At 49.0% G+C, this 20,974-nt stretch overlaps 1 protein-coding gene across 1 annotated transcript in view; it reads right to left on the minus strand.

Annotated features, from left to right (window-relative positions):
* The window catches only part of LITAF (lipopolysaccharide induced TNF factor), a 33,738-nt gene extending 13,959 nt beyond the window's left edge, over positions 1–19,779 (minus strand). The window contains exon 1 of the mRNA XM_080942405.1: positions 19,727–19,779. The gene's annotated coding sequence lies outside the window, so the exon portion shown is untranslated. The remainder of the gene's footprint in view (positions 1–19,726) is intronic.
* Positions 19,780–20,974: the final 1,195 nt, after the last annotated feature.

A 20,974-nucleotide genomic window follows, 5' to 3' on the forward strand; every position in this document is an offset into this window, starting at 1 on the left:
TGAGCCGTATCCAAGGACTCCAGAGCCTTTTACACCTTACCAAAGCTCCTTCAGCCAGGAGCACCAGCAGCAGCAGCAGCCTTACTCTGCACAGGTTGCTCTCAAACCAAACTCACAAGAAAACAAGCGCAGGCAACAGTCCCAAGTCTGACTGGCAAGGAGCCCCTGCTTTCTCTGACACTCTAACAGACAAGACTTATTTTTAGTAAAGAACTTTTTTTGTACGGTAAAATAAGACTTGCACACACCCATACATAATATAAAAAATTCCTCGACAAGTATAGATTTCAACTATTTTATCACCAAGCATGTTTGATCAAAAATGATCTGCCTCTTCCAAAACAGGGTTCCATATTGGCTGTCAGTGGGAAGATGCAACCTCACAGGGTGAGGCACCTCTCCATCTGCTTCAGGAATGAAAAGATAAAGGATCTGGGGCCCCTTACCTCCTGAGGAGAGCACACAGGTAAGAGGAATTTAGTGTTGTGAATTAAGATCAACAAATGTCAGGGTATAGAGAGACATCCCATATTCAGTCAGATTTGTTTCTAAGGAATTGTTCCAACAACTCAAGAATTCTCTGAGAGTCCAAAAGGATCAATTATTCCCAGCCCTGCCCACAAACCCTAAGTCTTCTTCTGGGCCTGTGCCCACAGCAGGTATTCCTTCCATTTTGATTGAAGCAGCCTGGCTGTCCTCAGAGTTCAGCCTGAGCCCAATTTAAAGTGAAAGAGGCTGCCAAAGGCCAAGAGGCCACCAGGCCACCAGGTTCCCAGCCACGGCTTGGGATAATCCTAAAAATCATTCTGCTCTAGAGAGGCCAGACACAGGGGTCTTTCCTACATTCCTGTTGATGCCAAATGCCCAGAACAGGAAAGTCATGGAAAGCGAACTGACTGTGGCCAGGACTGGGGGATGGCACGGGAGAGAGGTGGGGCTCTTTTGGAGGCGACAAGATGGTCTGAAACTAGACAGAGGTGACAGTTACACAACACTGTGAAGCTATGAGGAGCTGCTTGCTGTTGGCTTTAAATGGTTAACTGTACCAGGCATGCTCACCCATGCCTGTCACCTCCCACTCAGACAGTAGGGACAAGAGGATCAAAAACTGAAAGCCAGACTGGGCTTCACAGTGAGTCCCATTACAAAAACACTAAGGAGATGTGGGACAAAAGGCTCTGCCGGTCTGTAAGTTCCTCTCCACGCAAGCACGAGGAGGCCCTGAGTTCTGACCCTCAGCGCCCACATAAACGTGCAGCTGCAGTGCCAGGCATCTGGAGTGAAAGGGGGGCATCCCCAGAGTGTCACAGCCAGCCATCCCAGCCAGCTGGCAGCTCTGAATTCCGAGAAAGACCCTGCCTCACAAGACAAAGTGGAGAGCGATAAAGGACACCCAGTATCACCACATACGCCAACAAGGTCTCGTCTTAGAAAAGGTTGTCACATGATTTTCGTGAGTCAGAGAAGTGTAAGGTGAAGCTCCTGTGAAGAGCAGCACCCAATGTCTTAGAGACCTCACACCCAAACTTTTAGGGGTGTTTTACTTTCTTCTAAGCACCTCTCTTTTCTCCTAGCCCTTGTGCGTAAGCATACATTAAAGCATCTTTACTAAAATCTCAAACCCTAAGGGAGGTGCGTGAAAACATTCCAAGCACAATTTAATCTTCAAGCTTGCAAACTGGTTCTTAGGATCGAAGTCCTAAGTCAACCAGTGACCACCCACCCCCACCACATGCTAACTAGGATGACCAGTGCCCTGGCTTTCAAAGACCTCAAGGGTCCCTCCCTGGCCCCATGCTCTTGTCTCATCTCTGTCACCACTGCGAAGGTCTGCACCAGCAGTTTGGCTTGCATGTCCCCAAGCAGGCCGCCTCCGGAGGCTTCCCTCTGATGGCTGGGCCAGCTCCTCCTCATTCCCTACCTCCCGGCCTGTTCTGTGTGCCTTTTCAGAGGTTCCTGCCTCCTCAGGCTTCTCCACAAAGCAGTCAAGGACACTCACACCCAGGTGTCCTCTGTCCTTGTCTGAGTGTGTGTGTGTGTGTGTGACTGTGTGAGAGAATGTGTGTGAGAGGGAGAGAGAGTGTATGTGAGAGTGTGTGTGAGAGAGTGTGTGTATGAGTGTGTGTGTGTGTGAGAGGGAGTGTGTGTGTGTGTGGTATGTGTTACTGTCATTGTTTCCCCTCACCCCTGTCCATGTCTGTCCCTACAACCCAGTGTCCTGTGAGGGGACTTCAGTGCATGGGTTTTCCCACCTATAAAAGAGGCAAACAGGAGGTATGTCCCCACACTCTTAGGAGAAAGTTAAGGCAAGTTCACAGAGCACACAGCACAGGCAGGAAGCAGCCCTGCCTCAGCTGCCAGCGTCCCTCGCTCTTTGCTGTCGCAGTGCAGGGAACTCTCCCATCACCTGTCTTCCTGCCTACCTATGGGCTCTTTAATATCAGAACGGAAATGTTAATAACACCTTAGCTGTGACAAGTAAGGCCAAACGTCAGTGACTCCCAGGTGAGCTGCTACCCCACCCTACCTAGGACAGGTTTCCCTGAATAAGGAACACTTTGGGTACAAAATCCAGGAAAGTCCCAAGCAATGCAGAACAAGACGGTCCCAGTGGTGCCGAGAAAACACTTGCAGAGAACAGTATCCATGTTTAAAAGCCACACAAGATCCATCTTGAGATCTGGAAGTATAGAGTAGTTGACACAGGCCTGTAATTCCCAAGGAGGCTGGGCTTTGTAGACCCTCTCAAAAAGGCGCTACAGAGCTAGCTCAGTTGGTGATATGTTTGTCTTGAAAGCTCAGACTTGAGTCTGATCCCCAGAACCCATGTTTTTCTGTTTTTTGTTTTAAAGCTAGGCATAGTTTTGCCTGTCTGTGATCAAAGCACCGGGAGGTAGAGACAGACGACTCTGGGGCTCACTGGGCAGCCATCCTCGCCCACTGGACAACCTCTAGTAAGGTGGAACTCCGGAGGAAGTGCAGCCGAGGCTGGCGTCTGGTCTCCTCACATGTGCAATGCGGAAACAAAGCCCTGACTTAGAATCTAAGAAGAGGAAGCGGTCAGTCCGTCAGGGGAAGTTGCTGACGTAATAAGTGTTCACACAGGCGCCTTCACACTTCCATTCGGGTGTGAGGCCATAGTGAGAGCTGGGCAAAGCGGCTGACCACCTTCCGAACTGAGCCGCAGCTGGCCCTTTGCTACCTCGATTCCTGAGGGTGAAATCTGGCTCAGCAGGGCGCCCCGGAACATCAGGCAGGTGGTCAAACAAGCCACAGTGTGGGTGGAAGACGTTGACTGGGGAAACGTGGAGGCAGTGGAAATGTTGAAACCAGAGAGAGGAAAAGAAAATGCCAGTCTAGCAGGCTCACGGCCTGTTCGTTTTGCAATTGCTGGAGAATGCTCATGGTGGCACAAGTTCCCAGCTCCGTGGAAGGGGCTTCTCCCGAGCTTTTGCATCCACCCATCCCTGGGTCTATGGGAGGTAAGGACAAGAATAAGGGGGTGCGTTAGGGAGATGGGTGTAAGGACAAGGGTGGAGAAGAGGAGGAAAGGTATGATCCTTCCTATCATGAGGGTCAAAGAGACAAAGACAGGTTAAAAGGAACTAGAGGGCAGACAGGGACTCCTGAGTGTCCTGTAGGCTAAAGGCTTCCCGAATGTTCCACTGTCACCAGTACAAACAGGTTCTGAGCCCACAGGGAGATCCATTCAACACCTAGACTCACAAGTGGGCTCCTCCTGGCCCCTCCATTCTGAACCAACCTTGCCTTTCCCTGGGGCATAAGTAAATTCTGCAAGTTTAACTTGGTTTACCCCAAGATGCATCAGCAACTCCTGCAAGCAGTGTGCGGAGGGCTGCATGTCATCTTAAGAGCCTTTCTGAAAAAGGAAGGCAGGTCAGAGGCTACCCTAACCCCAGAAAATGTAGAGGAAGAAGCCATGGGCCAAAGTGGGTCCCTCCTCCAGGCACCAGGAGAGTGTAAATAACCCCTACCAGAACAAAGCCAAGATGGCATCTTAGCCTGAGGATATGCCTTGTTCTCTGCCATCCCTTACTATATGTTTTATTGTGTATCCCAGGCTAGCTTCACACTCACTATGAAGCTGAGGTTAGCCTTAGACTTTTCACCTCTCTAGTACTGGAATTTCAGGCCTGTGGCACCATCACTGGGTTACTGGGTTACGTTGTGCTGGGGACTGAACGGGTCTTTGTGCCTGCCAGGCAAGCTCTGTACCAACTGAGCTGTACTCTCAGCCCCCTGACTTCATTTTTAAGCTGTGGGTTGGCTTCCACCTGTGTAATAAAGGCCTGTAAGTTCCCAGAAGGCTCATGGTGCAACAGCCCATCTTCCCAGGCAGCCCTCTACCCAGGCCTCACAGGGGCCACCTCTTCTCTATCACAGTGAAGTCTACTCCTTGGCCCTGCCACCTCTCTCTCACAGGTGCACCCTCTCTCACAGGTGCACCTTCCACACAAGGCCTATTCCTTTGCTGGCCACAGCCCCTTCCTGGTTTTTGTTTTCCTCAGGCTCTAAGCATAGGCTTGGGGACCATATCTTCCTGACAAGATAATGGCACCCTAACTTGTGATTTCTTTCCACAATGGGCCACCAACAACATGGGGTTCCCTTACTCCTCAACTCAACCCTACAGAGCATAGGTCTCCTTCCGACCATGCCCTGTGTGTCTTCCCATTCTAGGAATGCTTCACCCTCTCAAAACAGGGAGGCTCCATGAACCTGCCACCACAGGGAGAGAACACCACAGGTCTCCACACTTCCAGGAGGACAGAGCTTAGTGGGTGGAGTTCTTGATTAACATACATGAAGCCCTGGGTCTGATCACCGCCGCCTAACAAGGGGAGAGGCAGGAGGATGGGAAGTTCAAGGTCATTATCCTTAACTATATAGGGAGCTCAAGGTCAGCCAAAAATTCACAGTGAGTGCTTCTATAAATAAATAATTTTTATTTTATTTTATTTTGTTTTATTTTTGAGACAGTTTCTCTGCATAGCCCTGGCTGTCCTAGAACTTGCTCTGTAGACCAGGCTGGTCTTGAACTCAGAGATCTGCCACCACCACTGCTGGCTTCTAAAAGATTTTGGTTTTTGTTTTTTTTTAAGTAGGATTAGAAAAACGTCAAGCGCAATACTTTAACACCTGTACCCAGTGGCAGAGGCTGGTAGATCTCTGCATTCGAGGCCAGTCCAGTCTACATAGTGTGTTCTAGGACAGCCATAGCTGCATAACAGAGAGACCCTGTCTGGATAACAATAAATAAAGCAGACCAGAGCTGGATTCAGCTGGTGGAATGCTTGACCAGTATGCAAGCCTTGAGCTGGATTGTTTCCATTACAGAAATGTCACGCATCCTCTTACTGTAGTGACCACAGGATGGGACCCAGGAAAGCAGAAATGTACACAGCTTTGAAACTGAGTAAGAGCTGGAGAGGAAGAGGCCAGCAGCGGCTGAAACAGGACAAGAAAGTGACTTTAGGGTCACCTCCAAAAGTGAGAAGGGACCCTGAGCTCACCACAGTCACAGCCAGGATCTTCTTTCTGGCTGAGAGCTTAGAAAAAACTAAAGTAGCAAAAGCATGTGCATGCCCTGAGGGTCTGTGGAAGGAGGAGATGTAAGAACCGCATTTGGCAGAAGAAATTCTTAAAGATGTTGAAGTCCTGTGTGGTTGCTTTTAACATCTAGCAAAACAAAGAGAAATGACAATGGAATTCATAAGTAAGACAGAAGCAGAAAGACAGCTGAAAACCACTCAGCCTGGCCACATAAAGAAATGCAGGGCATCCCTAGAGGAAAGCAAGGGTGTGGCCAGGTGGCTGCTCACTAGTTTGGAAGGGGTCTGTGAACAATGACAGCAGGCAAGCCTGGAGACCTCCCAGTAAGCTGAGACCTCAGGGCCTGGCTTACAGAGGAGCCTGGAGAGCCAAGACTATTCCCCACTCTGATGAGGAACCCCTCCAACGTAGCAGGTGCTGGAGCAGATACAGGGCTGGGGTAGCACACAACCTCTTCCACCTGTGCCCAGAGAAACCGGTATCCAGAGAACCACAGTGCTACTGAGCAGAGACAGCTGGTAACCGAACCACAGGGTGAAGCCACCAAACAGTGAACCCATGAGAGCTGCTACTACGAGAAGTCGACTACGGGGAGTGGGAAGCACAACTGCCCAGGACCTCAGGACACAGAAGGAGAGAATGTTCTGCCAGGTATGGTAGTGCGTGCCTGTAATCTTAGCATTTAAGAAACAGGCAGGCGGGCCAGGAGTTCAAGGCCATTCTGGACTACAAAAAACCCTGTGTAAAAAAGAGAAAGACGGGGGAAAAATATATATTTATAATATACATTTATATAAATAAATATATATACATACATATAAATGTTCTAGGGGCATGTGCTTTTGATACATGTAATCTTCATTTTCAAGAGGAAAAAAAAATCACAAGTTCAAAGCCACCTTGATACACAACACAGCAAGATCCTGTCTCAAAAAAAGTGGGGGAGGAGGGTGGCTAAAAAGACAGCTCAGTGAAGAGCACTTCACTGCTCTTGCAGAAGACCCAAGTTCAAGTCCCGGACCTGCAGGCACTCAGTTAGCAGGTGCCTGTAACTAGCTCTAGATGATCCAACACCTCCAGCTTCCATACTGGCAACAGAACATACACACACACACACACACACACACACATAATCTAAAAATAAATACATTAAAACACACATACCACACACACACAATCACACACCCACACTCATACACACACACATACCACACACACACACACACACACTCACACACATACACACACATATTCCCATATACACTCTCTCACACACACACTCACACACATACACACACCACACACAATCATACACCCACACTCACTCACACACATTCACACTCACACACCACACTCACACACACACACACATTCACACACACACTCACACACACACACATTCACACACACTGTTACACACACACAACTTGAGGCTCAGGAGAAGGTTCAGGCAGGAAAGAGTAAGACCTGAGTCCAGCCTGCACCACCCAGTATTGGCTGCCATACCAGAGCTGGGGGACAGAGGCAGGTGGATTCCTAGAGCTCACTGGATTATGAGGTACAGGCTCAGGGAGACACCATCTGGAAGCCACACATGCAGATGCCACACTATCTATCCTGTTGGACTGAGAAGTCAGCTGGGATCTGTCATCCTCTTTTCCTGCCTGGTCCTCTCTCTGGACAGGGATGTGCTTTAGCCATAGTTTTTATCAAAGAGAATTTGCTGACTGTGTTCCTAAGACTCCTGAGAGACTCTGGACTTGAGACTAGAGCCACTGAACAAGACGAACACGATGGAAGAGAATGGATTTCAGACGTGATAAGGCCGTGTGAGCAGCATACTATGTCCAGGGTGCATATCCAAGATGTAAAACCGCCCCTCCAGAGGACACAGCGAGGAAAACCCTCACTAGATGTCGGCACCTTACAGTTGAGCGTCTAGATCCAAAAGAGCAGGTTTCTATTATTCTAGCGCACACAGCCTCAAGAAGTCTATTACCGTAGTGAAACACACTAAGGGCACACAGGCTTTCTGGGCTAATTTGCATCTGTAAATCTGAAGCTATACTAAGTGTTTACTTAGGGTTGGAGAAAGAGCCCAACAGGTACAGCGGTTGGTTTATAACTATGGGAACTTAAGTTTCATCTCTGGGGGCGGGGAAGAGCAAGCATGGCGTGGCATTACTCACTTGTAATTCCAGAGCTGGAGGTGGGGGTGAGGTAGGGGACAGAGGCAGGCAGATCCCGAGCTAACTGGACAGTTTAGTGAACCAGATTATGAGCTACAGGTTCAATGAGAAACCATATCTTAAATCCACAGGAAAAACCAGCATGAGCTCACTGGCAAGCCAGCCTCACTAACATGTGTACGGCACCCAAGGAATAACACCCAAGGTGTGTCCTCTGGTCTCCACATGTACACTTGTGAACTCACAAACATGAATACACACAGAAAATAAAACAAGAAGCCTATATGGGAAAGAAAACCCACACCTAATGTCTCGGTACTGCTTCTTACCCACCCATGCTGATAAACCTATGGGAACTGGCTGGAGCCTCCCCTGATGATAAACTGAGGCTCATGTCATGGAGGAATCAGCTGAAAGTCATCATGGATGAGTGGCCAGGTCACCGTTTTCCCTTCTGTGAGAGACGTGGCTCTGCCCACCGGAATACTGGATAGGACATGCAGCCATCAAAGCAGCACCAGGTCTCTGCGTGTGGAGAGGCCACATCATGTCTGAGGAAGGTCATGGTGTGACCAAGCCAGGGCAGTAAGAAGGTAACAGCATCTGCATTAGTCACAGTAGCTTCCGTCACACACTCCTTGGGAGGACAGAGAAGGATGACATCAGTCCCTGCAGGAAGCAGCTGAGGTCAGGGGAGAGAGGGAAGTGACCTTTGCCACTTTTGTGTTCTTGGTCACAGGTATAACATCCAATAAATAAACCCCCTTTCAGGTAAAAAAAAAAATAAAAAGTCCTCAGCCAACCTGTCTGCCGGCCCAGTCCCAGGCCAGCTCTCCCATTGTACGTTAAAGTAACTTGACCACAGCCCTTTGTCCTGTGAACTATGCACCCTGTTTGCACAGGGATCAAGGCCTCTAATTACAAGCTGAAGGAAGAACCTATCTGGGGTGTCCACATCTGCACAGTCAACCAACCATGGACGAAGTGCGTCTGGAAAAGGCCCAAGGCAGCTGCACTGCAGGCACAGTACTTTTTCTTCTTCCCAAGACTACAAAGCGGGTAATCATTTACCCAGCTACATTGTCTTTGCTTTTCCTTTTGGAGTTTTAAAGAAAAGGCTTGTTTTTACTTACACACACACACACACATTTTTCACACAAACATAGCTGTCTCCAGGGGCCGGGAAAAGGCCACTTGGCTCCTGAAGGCTGGGGTTGACAAGTGTGAGTCACCTACCGTGGTTTCTGGGAACTGAACTTTGATCCTCTACAAACCGGGAAGCCTCTTAGCCACTGAGCTACCTCTTCAAACTTCTGTTGGATTTTTCAGACAGCCTTGAACCTGGTCTTTCGCTTCCCTCCAAGTGCTGGGATAATGGGCTAGCGACACCACACCAGCTTTGTTTAGGTGGCATAAGTAATTATCAGAGCAGTTTCTGAGACAATGGGAGGTGTGTGGGGAGATCTGTAGTTCAACATGAATCTGAACTTTAATACAAATCTGTAGGTTTGATTTTTTTTTTTTTTTTTTTTTTTTTAGGGACCAGAGCCACCAAGAATTCTGACGTCTAAGGAGTTCCGTGGTTGTGGGTTTGTCATTTCGAAGGAGGACTCCGAGTCTACCACTCTGCACTTTCTCTACTGGCATCTTGTGCTGTCACATTCTCACACAGGGACTTCAGGAGGTCAAGGATGGGCTAGGCACAGGAAGCTGAATGAGAGCCCTTCCTGGCTGGCCCAAGGAGTCTTCAGGGAGACAAAAGGTTAGCCAACAAGCCCAAGCAGGCCCAAGAACAACTTCTTAGAGGGAATGCAAGTTTTGGGGATGGGGAATGCATGGAACAGGGTGGACATCTGCCCAGAGGCAGCACATCTGTATCCTGAGGTAGAGGTGGGGGTAGGGGCAGTTTCAAGGGCCTCCACAGCAAGGGGCACCAGTCTGGACCTCTGAAGGACCCAGCAGAGTTCCCCAAAAGCACTCAAGAATGAGTTGAGATCCTCCCTCAAAATAATCTTCCAACCCCAGAATGCTGGCGGCTCTACAGCAAGTTACTACAACACAAACATCACACAACGCCATGGGCACTGCTCACAAATGCCAGAACTTTCTACACCATTCCAGTCTCGCCCGCAATCGCTTTACATGTTTCCAGGAAACTGAATCTTTTTTATTTATTTTATATATCTATTTTATTTTATTTATTTTGCCTGCATTGGTGTATGTGCACCAGATTGGTGTCTGCAGAGCCCAGATGAGGGCGCTGGGCCCTGAGAACTGGAGTTACAGATGGTTCTAAGCCTCTGTGTGGGTGCTGGGAACCAAACTTGGGCAGAGCACTGTTTTGCTTTGTTTTTAAAGGCAATCTGGTTCATTACACCATGGCACTTCATTTAGCTATAAAGAAGAGTGGAATTATGATATCTGCAAGAAAGATAGACTGAACAAGAGATCACTAAGGGAAATAAGCAACTCAGAAAGACAGGGTGGGGGAGGGACATGGGAGGTGGGGGAGGGGCAGAGAAAGTGGGGGACAGGAGGGGGGCTGGAAGGAAGTGAATATGAAAATGTCACAATTAAACTAAATATTTTGTATGCTAACCATAAAAATTTTTAAAAAGTTTTCCTGTATCCCACCCTCTTTCTCTTTTCCCTCAGGTCTTCTTTATATGTGTGACGTAGAGTGGTAAGAGATGGGAAACAGCAGGTGAGGGCAGAGGATGGAGGAGAATGGGAGGGTGGGAAATAACCAAAACCGATTTTAAATACAGGAAGCCGAGCGCACACAGCTTCCCATCGTCTGTAAGCGTATGCCAAGGGAGCCTGAAAGCACAGATCTCAGCTTCAGCACTGGTGACCTTGGGACCAGACCCTCTGAGGGTCCACCCACTGCAGGACATTTAGCATCATCTCTGACTCCACACAGACATGGTACCTCCCCGCTCCTCATCTGTGAAAATAAAAAGTGCCTCCAGATGTTGCCAAATATTCTGAATGTACCCAGTGAGCCATGTCCCCAGTTCCAAAACAGTATCTAACTTTTCTCCTAAAGCAGACCCCATATCTCTCTCTGCTGTCAGATGAGGAAAAGGGAAAGAGAGGGTCTATCTATGGTTTCTGGTTCTAACTCATTCCTTGCTACTCCAGGGGCCACAGCAGAGTGCCACCACCACCACCAAGAGCGTAAGAACATTAGTGGAGTCACTAATGTTGTGACTCCAAAAAAAAAAAAAAAAAAAAAGGCTTCAGGGCTGGGGCTGGGGCGGGGTTGGTAGGGTGACTGCCTGGCAGACATGACACCGTAGGATTGATCTCCAGAAACCCGCAGTGTGGGTCGGTAAGCACAGTTGAGACAGTCAAGACTTCAGGGTCACCCTCAGCTCTGCACAGGTCTGAGGCCAACCTGGGCTACATGAGCCTTTGTATCTCAGGGCCCGAGAGGGCTCAGCTGTTAAGACACTACTGCCTCGTGAGAGACCCAGATGGCATTCCCAGCACACCACATGGCAGCTCACAACCCCCTACATCCAGTTCCAGAGAATGGAATGTCATCTGTGGGCCTCTAAGAGTACTGTATGCACACCACACACACACACACACACACACACACACACACACACACACACACACACACAAAACTTAACCCAAAGCACAGATCCTTGGCTTATAGATTCTTTGGCTAAGAACTTCAGGACTCTGCTTTTTCTGTGGGAGCGCAGAGCAGGAGCTTTCTAAGGACAGAGTTGCCCTGTCCCTCTCCCAGGAACATCCTCACCAGAAACATCCTCACCAGAAACATCCTCACCAGGAACGTCCTCACCAGGAGGGCTCCTGCTTGCAGCATAGGAACAATAACCAAAAGTCAATACCACATATGGATGGACTTTGTCACAGGCTGTCACTGCTACACAGGCCCTCTGTCCCCCCAGCACTCATGTCTAGAGAACATGTCTAAGTTCCCAGACGTTGCCCGTTTCCCTCTCTTGTGTAAGTGGTGTGTAAATAGTTCCTCCTGAGGGAGAAAAGCTGTTCCTGGCCTGCAGTGCTTCCTGGGGGTGACAGAGGCCAGAGGAGCCATCTGCCCTTGCCATTGGGATCTTTAGTTTCCTAGAATCTCGTTCCGCTGAGCATCCAGCATCATGGTACACACAATCCTAGCAAGTCCGAAACCAGCCTGAGCCACACAATGACTGGAGGCTGAGGCACATGTGTGCTCACATACATACAGACAGACAGGCGGACAGACATTCAAACATACAAGATAAATTTGTTTAAAATAAAAAAGAACCTAAACAAGACAGGGTGCAGAGCAGACAAGCGTAACCTCTCACAGACAGAGCAAGGACAAGACAGACAGTGACCGAGAGGGCCAGGCTCCACATCTGCAAGCTTTGTTTTCCTTTTCCTTTCTTAAAATTTTTGTATTTTGAAACAGTCTTGCTAGGTAAATCAGGCTGGTCTTAAACTGGCAGTAATCCTCCTGCCTCTGATTCCCAATCCTGGGATTACAGGTATTTTTTAAAATATTCATGGGTGGGGCAAGGAGCTGGTGTGGAGGTCAGAGGACAACTCTCTGGAGTCAGTTCCCCACTTCCACTTTATGTGGGCTTCAGAGATTATACTCAGGTCTCGAGGTTTGTACAGCAAGCACCTATACCTGCTGGGCTGCCTTGTCTGCCCCAGAACCAGCAGCTTTTCCAGAGGCACTGTCCTGTCCAGGTGACTGACAGGCCCCTTGAGATGGTCATGTTAAGGGCTTTGTTATCAGAGCCTCCTAGTTAGCCCGGTGGCAAAGACCTTTAATCTCAGAAATCAGAGATGGAGGAAAGAAGATAAGGAGAGGGAGGGGGATGGGAGGGAGGAAGAGGGAGAAAGACAGACAGAACAAGAGGGGAAGGAGGAAGGGAAGGGGCAGAGGGAGAGGGAGGGGGAGAGGGAGAGGGAGAAGGAGAAAGAGAGACTCATTCAGCCCAGCTAGGCAGTGTTACAAGTTTAGAATCCTGGAACCGGTTTCAGGTAGTTATCTACAATGGCCCTCCAGGGCCAGAGATAGCACTCAGAGCCATTCTTCCACAAGTAATCAGAGTCCTGGGTTTTCAAGTCTGTTTACCAAAAGAAAGGGGCCCAGCCACAATGTCCCCCAAGCCTGTAAGTAACAACTCCCTAATATTTGAGAGGCTGGGTACTTCCTAGCTCAGCTCTGATAAAGTCCAGTGGCTACAGGGAACCAGCTAAGGTAGCTTTGGGAATGACGCCTTTAGTAAGACTTAGGATCATGTTCCCAGCATCCTCTTCGGGCTCATCCTACTTCCCCGTGCCGCCCCCACACCGCCCTGACAGCACATGACTGCCTCCGGGGCCTTACAGCTTCCCACTTAGGCAGGTTTTGTTTCTGCAAGGAGACTGCATTATGCTCCTCAGGGGCAAGAGCCACCGTCTGGATCCCCAGCATAGCAGGCAGCTCACAAGAGTCTGTAACTCTACTTCAGGGGACCTGACACCATCTCCTGGCTTACGTGGGCATCAGACATCAAGACAAACATGCAGGCAAACTACCCATAAGCAAAAAATAAAATTTCATTTCATTTTAAAGACATTTTCTTCAGGCCAGCCAGGATGACCAATACCTATAATCACAACTCTTGGGAGGCAGAGGCAGATGGATCTCAATGAGTTCAAGGCCAGCCTGGTCTACATAGTGAATTCTAGGACAGCCAAAGCTACATAAAAGAGAGACCCTGTTTAAAATAATACTTTTTAAAGAAAAGACAAGACAAATAAGGGCCGAAGAGATGTCTCAGTGGATAGAGACTTGTCATGCAAGTGTGAGGTCCAGAGTTCAGATCTTGGAAACCATGTAAAAAGGCAGGCCTGGAATCCCAGCATTCCAGAGTCAGACTTGGGGGTGGAGGCGGGGCAGCTGGCTAACTATACTAGCCAATTGGTAACTCTGGGTTCAGCACAGGACTCAATAGTTAACATAGTTAAGACTGAGGAAGAAAGCTGATACCTTTGGGTGCACACACACATAAATGTGTACCCCCCACACAAACAAACAAAAATACACACATGCACACACACGAACACACACGTAAAAATAAGCGTAGCTAGGCGTAGTGATATATAGTCCTGTAGTTTCAGCACTTTAGAGGTGGGCCAGGAGGATCGGGAGTTCAAACTTAGCCAGACTTGGAGAGTAAGAGGCCAGCCTGGGCTACCTGAGACCGCCCATCTCAAAAAAGGAAGGAAAAAAGTTCAAAATAAACTCAAAAGGGATGAGACCCCAGAATTTCAGGGAAAAAAATGGTTTTCAAAGGCACCTCCAAGCTAACCAGGGTCCCGGCCCCTCCCTCCCTCTCAGCCACAAGTGGGTGGTACGTGCTGTGGGAAATACAGGCTCCAGACGCCCCCCCCCCCCCCCATAGAATGAAGGGCTTTCTAGGTATCAGATTAACACTCAAAAGGGCAAAGCCTTCACAGAGACAAAACAGCTTTTTTTTTTTTAACCACCAACACGATCCTCTAAAATCAGTTCTTCCAAAAAGAAAAAGAATCATTTCCACTCGCATACCCAGAGCCCCGCTGCCCTCGCCCTGGTGAGGAAACACAAGGCCAGGTGGCACAAACATGGACGTCACAGAAACGACTCCAGTAAGGCCGAAAGGAGCTGGTGTGCAGGCGGCAGCAAGCCTCAGAAGATGGCCTAGCTTGTAAACAAGAAGGAAAACCAGCAGAGAAGGCCAAAAGGATCTGGCCTTTGAGGTCTTGGAAGAGGGAGTGAAATATCCCTTAGGGTAAGCTGAGCATAAAGGAGCAGGGTGTGCTAAACCCAGTATGTCCACAAGATTAAACATTGCTTAAAAACTCTTAAATTCAACCTGTAAAGTACAAAAACTGTGTCACTGTAATGAAATTTAACTTGGACATGATTCTGACGGCCAAACAAGGAGAAAGAATGGAGTTTCCCAAACCCTTCAGAAAGAGAAAGAAGAACAGACGACGAAAGCGAACATCAGACCCTCGGGCTGTGGAATCGGCAGTTGCTGGGTGGCACCTGGCCGCACTGACAGACTTGACCCATACACCTTAGGGGAAGCTCTTGGTAACTTGGTAAAATATTTCACAGAAATGTTTTAAATTGCATCTTCTGAATTTCAGTGGTTTCTGGAGGCTCATATGTCCCACAAGGCAAAGATAAAGTTACCACAAGGTTCTAATACAGGGTAATTACAAATCACATTGATTTGTGGAATGGAAAAACCGCTTCCACAGTGAACGGAGCTGCGCCCTACAATCAGTGTATACCACTTCCCTGGGGATCCCCGGGAAACCACATTCCAGGCTCTCCCATGAACGAACAACAGTATTAATAAGCCAGTACCGGGCTATCAGGTCCTGGGTGTTCTGGTTACAGTGACCAAGAAAAGAATGGGCTCAGAAAGAAGAGAGGACCACCCAACAAAGAAAGCCAGTACTAGCTTCAAATCCTTGCTCAAATTATGCCTGATTTCATTTCCTATGTTTCCTGAGATCCTGCAAGGTTCTATTGTTTATTTTTAATTTTAAGATGATATTTATTTAGTTTGTGTGTATGTGCTCACGTACACATGTGTATGTGCTCACACACACACACACACACACACACACGTATGCCACAATGCAAACATGGAGGTCACAGGACAACTTACGGAAGTCAGTTCTCCTTCCATTACATGGATTTTGAGGACTGAACTCAAATCAACACACTTGGCAGGGAGTGTCTTTACCTACTGGCAGTCCTTAATTAAACTTTTTAAGCTGGCCGTGGTGGCACACATCTTTAATCCCATCACTATAGAGGCAGGGGCAGGGGGATCTCTGAGATATCAAGACCAACCTGGTGTGTGAGTTCCAGGTCAGCCAAGGCTACACAGAAAAACCTTGTCTCAAAAACAGAACAAAAACAAACAACAACAACAAAAGGTGTATGTGTGTGTGTGTGTGTATGTGTATATGTATGTATGTATGTATGTGTGTATATATATACCTCAGGGGTGGAGAAATGGCTCAGTGCTTGAAAGGTCCTGAGTTCAGTTCCCAGCAACCATGGTGGCTTACGACCTGTAACAGGATCTGTAATGCCTTCTTCTGGTGTGTCTGAAGACAGTGACAGTGTACTCACATACATAAAATCAATAGATCAATAAGAAATTGTTTTTTAAAAAATCAGTGCATGGTCTATAAATTTCACTGGAACCAGGGTTAGGTTAGTCAATGCTAAGTTTCCTGTTCTGTTGTAGGTTTGCTAGCTTGGTTTCCTGAGTCTGGCCTCAGCCTCCTGAGGGCTGGAATGAAAGGTGCGTGGGGCCAGGTCCAGCTCACACCGAACTCTGAGACCAGGCCACTGGAGAGGCTCCATGGGCCAAATGGCTTAAGTTCTCCACCACTGGTTCTCTGAAGCCAACCTATGGACATCCACCCTATGTCCTGGAGGCCAGACGCACCTCAGGAGTTTGTAACTCGGTTGCAGGGTTCTCCAATGTTGGTGATGTCAGTGATGATGTCACATCCTGGACACATCTGCTATACTTTGGCCCCTGGGGAGCTAATGCTCTAAAAGACTGGAATAGGCAGATAACTGTTGCCCAATAATTAACCTACTGGAAGGCAGGAACAAAACTGCCAAAGATGATACTCAGCATATTGGTGACTCTGAGCAGGAAGGGACACTGCTCGGGTCTCAGAAGCATTGTCTCCCACTGACGTCTTCCCACCTTCCCTCCCTGTGGGCAGGTAAAGGACTAGGACTACTCTCCAAAGGTGTCATAACTGGAGGCTATTCCTCGAACCCTGCAGGAGCCACCTGGCTACAATGGTGCTAGCCTAAGGATCATAGTATACTCTCCAGGACTGGTACACGCTTGTTATCCCAGTACTGCAGAGACAGATGTCACAATTTCTGGTACTAACTAGCTGGCCAGTGAGTCTGGCTAGTCTAAATGGTGAACTCCAGGCCCATGAGAGACCCTGCTTCAAAGGAGGTGGGCAGTATTCCAGAAGATGACTCAAAGTCCCAAAGGTGTCCTCTAGGCTCTGCATACGTACCTGCACTTAAAACTTTTTTTAAGCTTCATTCTTATTTTTAATTAGGTGTTATGTGTCCAGATGTGGGTATGTGCACATGAGTGCAGTGCCCAAAGAGACCAGAAGAGGGCGTCAGATCCTCTGGAGCGAGAGTTTCAGGCAGTTCTGACCGGCCTGATGTGGATGGTGAGTAGTGAACTCAGGTCCTCTGGAACAGCAGCAAGGAATCTCTCCCTTCCCCAAACACATTCTTCAAAGAGAGGAAGAGGGAGAGGAAAGGCCATCTCTCTCTCCTGATCACAGCCGTTAAAACCTTGGAGTCCTGCCCCATCTCCAGGAGAATGAAATTTACAGAGGGTCAAAAAGATTGAGCAAACAGACTTACTTCAGTCCCACCATCTGTATAGAAATAAACTATGTCTCAAGGTCTTTGGTCTTCACATATGAAGGCTCCTGGACCCGTTATACTTTCTATAGTTAAAGTGTCTTTTGTTGAAGGCATTTTGGTGGTGACTCTTAGGATGCTGAAACAGGGGCCTTCTTGTCTACAAACCTAATAAAACGGCACACAATTCTCAAAGATCTGTAGTCAAGTGACAATGTCAATGAGTCTAACGCTGTCCTCAATGAATGCTCAACAATAAAACAAAGTTATGAGGACCCCAGGAAAGCAGCACTTGACCTCAAACTCCAATCCAGCAGCAGGTCAACACCACACAAGTTCAGAGTCAGCCATGGACAGCCAAATGGGCTGCAGAGACAGACACGTAGAGCGGAGTGTATTTACCTGTGGATATAAGCCACCTGGCTCTCTGGGCTATTTTTCATGGCAGCAGAAGCCAAAACAAACAAAGTACCAATGACTGGTGCCAAGACTCCAGGGCTTCCTCTTACTTTCCACCCTCATGGGAGCTTTGGAGAACTTTGCAGGAGAATTTGAAGTGGGGGATGGTCCTGCCCATTCTCACAGCAGCATGAGGTCAGTAGGGATGTCCAGACCAGCAAAGCAGGAACTGCCTGCAAGCCCCTTCCTCTCAGGTTTCCATCTTACCGTGCTTGATCCTGGTCTAGTCTACACCTCTGCTGCAACTTTGCTGAGGTCTTCCTGCTTATGTGCAGTGTGCCAGACCTCAGCTTTTCCATACAACTTTCCCTTCTAGGAAATTTCCCAACTGCCTTAGCCGGGATTCTGAGCTAAACTCTGAACTTTTCAACAGCATGCCTGCTTTTCACCCATACCATAAGCCACCCAGGGCCAGGAGCCATTTTTTTCCAGCATTGTCAAAGGACAAAGGTAGTTCTTTCCCCTCCTATGGCCAGGCCACAAAAGTATTGAAGGACAAAGGAATGAATGTATCTGCCAAAGGCAGGAAGCTACTTCAGTGTAGTATTTTAGAGACTCAAGACACTGGTGAGGGATCTGAGAGCAATCATTGGGTCACTTGATTCAGTAAAATATCATAAGGATATTTTCTCAGGCAGGAATAAAACCATTCATTATTAATGCCTTTAGTGGGACAGGAAAAAGGACAATGGGCCTCAGTAGATCTCCTGATTATTATATTAAATATTTCTGAGCTGGCCTGATCACCTATGGAAGGCAGAGCAAGGACTGGCTGAGAAGAGAGCCAGGTGCAGTACGGGTGCTATTCTAGGCCAGGCAGAGCAAGCGACACGCCCTCTGGATCCTGATCCAGCTGATAAAGCCAAACACCGGAGGAATGACTGATACCACTCAGCTCCTTTCTCTACAGCCTTTCTCTCTGCATACCTTCTGCTTTATAAGAGCCAAGCTGAGAAGGCTAGAGCCGAGAGCATTAGAGCAGGAAAGCACCTACTGGAGGAAATGATTTTCCTTCGGAGGACTCCAACATGGAACCCAGGAGTCCCTGAACCAGCCCCAGCTCACCATCCTCGGGGGAGAACGGCTTACTTCAGAAAAGGCTGGAGGAGCAGCTCGGTGGCACAACCCTGTAATCTCAACACTGTGGAGGCAGAAAGTCCAGGAGTTCAAAGCCAGCCTGGGCTACATACAACCCTGTCTCAAAACAGCTAGAAGCTGATGAGTTTAGAGAGCCCCGTGACTTCCACAAACTATCTCCTGCCAACTACCACTCAGTCAACAGAGAATGACATCAGCTCCACTATCCGGAAGCACAAACCCGATAAAGTATTAGGTAAGGAATGTCCAAACGACCAGATGGTTAGAGTTCTGCCTTTCTAAAACACACCCATGTCCCCCTCACCTCTTCCTCTTAAACCTGAGCGGAAGCTGTGGGCACAACACCGAATGATCAGGCGCATCGTCCGGACCACACTGACATGGAAACCACTGGGAAGCAAGAACTGGGATGGCAGGACCGGGCAGGGGCCACGTCCTCCTTCGCCTGGGCTCCAGGCTCCGCGATCATAACACCCTTCCGCTCCGATACTCCCCGCACCCGTCCGGGAACCCGTGTGAAACCCACAGGGATTAGAGCAAAAGACGCGTGGGCCCGGAACAACTAAAGAGCATCGGAAAGTTATCCTACTTTTTGTCTATTCGCTTTTGCTTTCAGAATACGCACCCGCTCATTCGCCAAATACTAAAAGATACTAGAGAAAACCGCGCCTTTTCCTATAAGTCCGAGGGGTATCATTTGGGGGAGGTTCGGATAGAAGCTGGGTAGTCCGGGCCTGAGAACCAAACACAACCGGAGCACTGCTGGAACCCCGCGCCCTGAATCCCGCCCAGAGCGCGCCACCCCGGGTCCCACGACGTCCCGGCTCGCCGCCCGAGGAGAGCGCGGTGCCCCGGGACTCTAGGCAGGTGCTAAAGTGCGACCCTCGCCTCCGTTGCCGCCCCGTACCCAGAGCCCTGAATCTGGTGTTCCCCACCGGGCACCCAGCAGGGCCGCACTCACCGCCGACCGCGCCGCCAGTCGAGCCGGGAGGTCTGCGCTGGCCGCGCGCGCGGACCGGGAGGGCTCGGGGGAGGCAGGGCGAGCCGGGGGCGGGGTCGTTTCGGGGCGTGGCTTGGGAAAAAACCAGATGGGGCGGGGCCTGGGTGGGGCGGAGCGACAGCCTAGAGGCAGGAGGGGTGGGGATGAAGCTGCGACGTGAGTGGGCTCGCGAGAGGCGGGGCGCGAGGAGGCGGGGCCAAAAAGGCCTAGCGGGAGGCGGACTCGGAGCCGCAAGGACTGGGAGAGGGAGGGGCGGGAGTACTCTTTGTTTCTAACAGCCACAACTACACCCCCACCAAAAACAAGGCATAAAGACGACCTACAGAATGGGAGACAAACATATGTATGTCATGTAGCTGATGAAAGTCTACTATTCAAATTATATAATGAACAGTACAAGGGATAGAGGCATCTATCCAAGGTCCACCAGTGAGTTCCAGGCAAGCTAAGGCTTCATAGTGAGACCAGTCTCAAGAAACCAAAAACTAGCCAGATGGCAGCTCAGCTGGTAGAGGGCTGGCATTAGCATGCATGAAAACCGGGTTCATCTCCAGGGCTCCATAAATGAGTATAGTGCCACAGGCCTGAAACCCTAGCACTGTTTAAGGCTGAACAGTTTCTCAGAAAAGTTGAGGCTAATCTGGGAGACATAGAAAGTTTGAAGCCAGCCACTGATACACAGTGAGACCCTGTATCAATCCATCCACACATGCACAAAAAGAACATTCTTACAGCATACATGTCAGGGTGTGAGTGTGTGTGTGTTCGAGAAAGTAGTGGAGTCTCACTGTATAGCCCCATCTTGAATTCACAGAAATCTGCCTGCTTCTGTCTCCTTGGTGCTGGGGCTAAAAGTGTATATTACCATGCATGGCTTATATTTCAAACCTTTGCTTCAATGTGAGCACAATAGGAAAAAGAAAAAGCTACAGGAAGGAAAGGTTTGTTTTGGTTTACAGTGTCAGAGGGTTTCAGTCCATCTCCATGGGAAAGGTCTGGCAAAGCTGTTGAGCTTTGCAGGGACTGTTTACGTTCCAGTAGGCTAGGATGAAGAAGAGTGAGCCAGGAACAGGATTAACCTTCAATGACCACCCTCAGAGCAAGGCCCTGCCTCCTAGAGCCCGTAACCTCACTGCTGGGATGGACAGGCAGGTGGCAGCCAGTCTCCAGAACTGAAGCGCCTCGGCTTCAGCTGAGATTCTGTACCCC

The sequence above is a fragment of the Micromys minutus genome, assembly GCF_963924665.1.
Source record: "Micromys minutus genome assembly, chromosome: 31".
In the NCBI taxonomy this organism is placed as follows: Eukaryota; Metazoa; Chordata; class Mammalia; order Rodentia; family Muridae; genus Micromys; species Micromys minutus.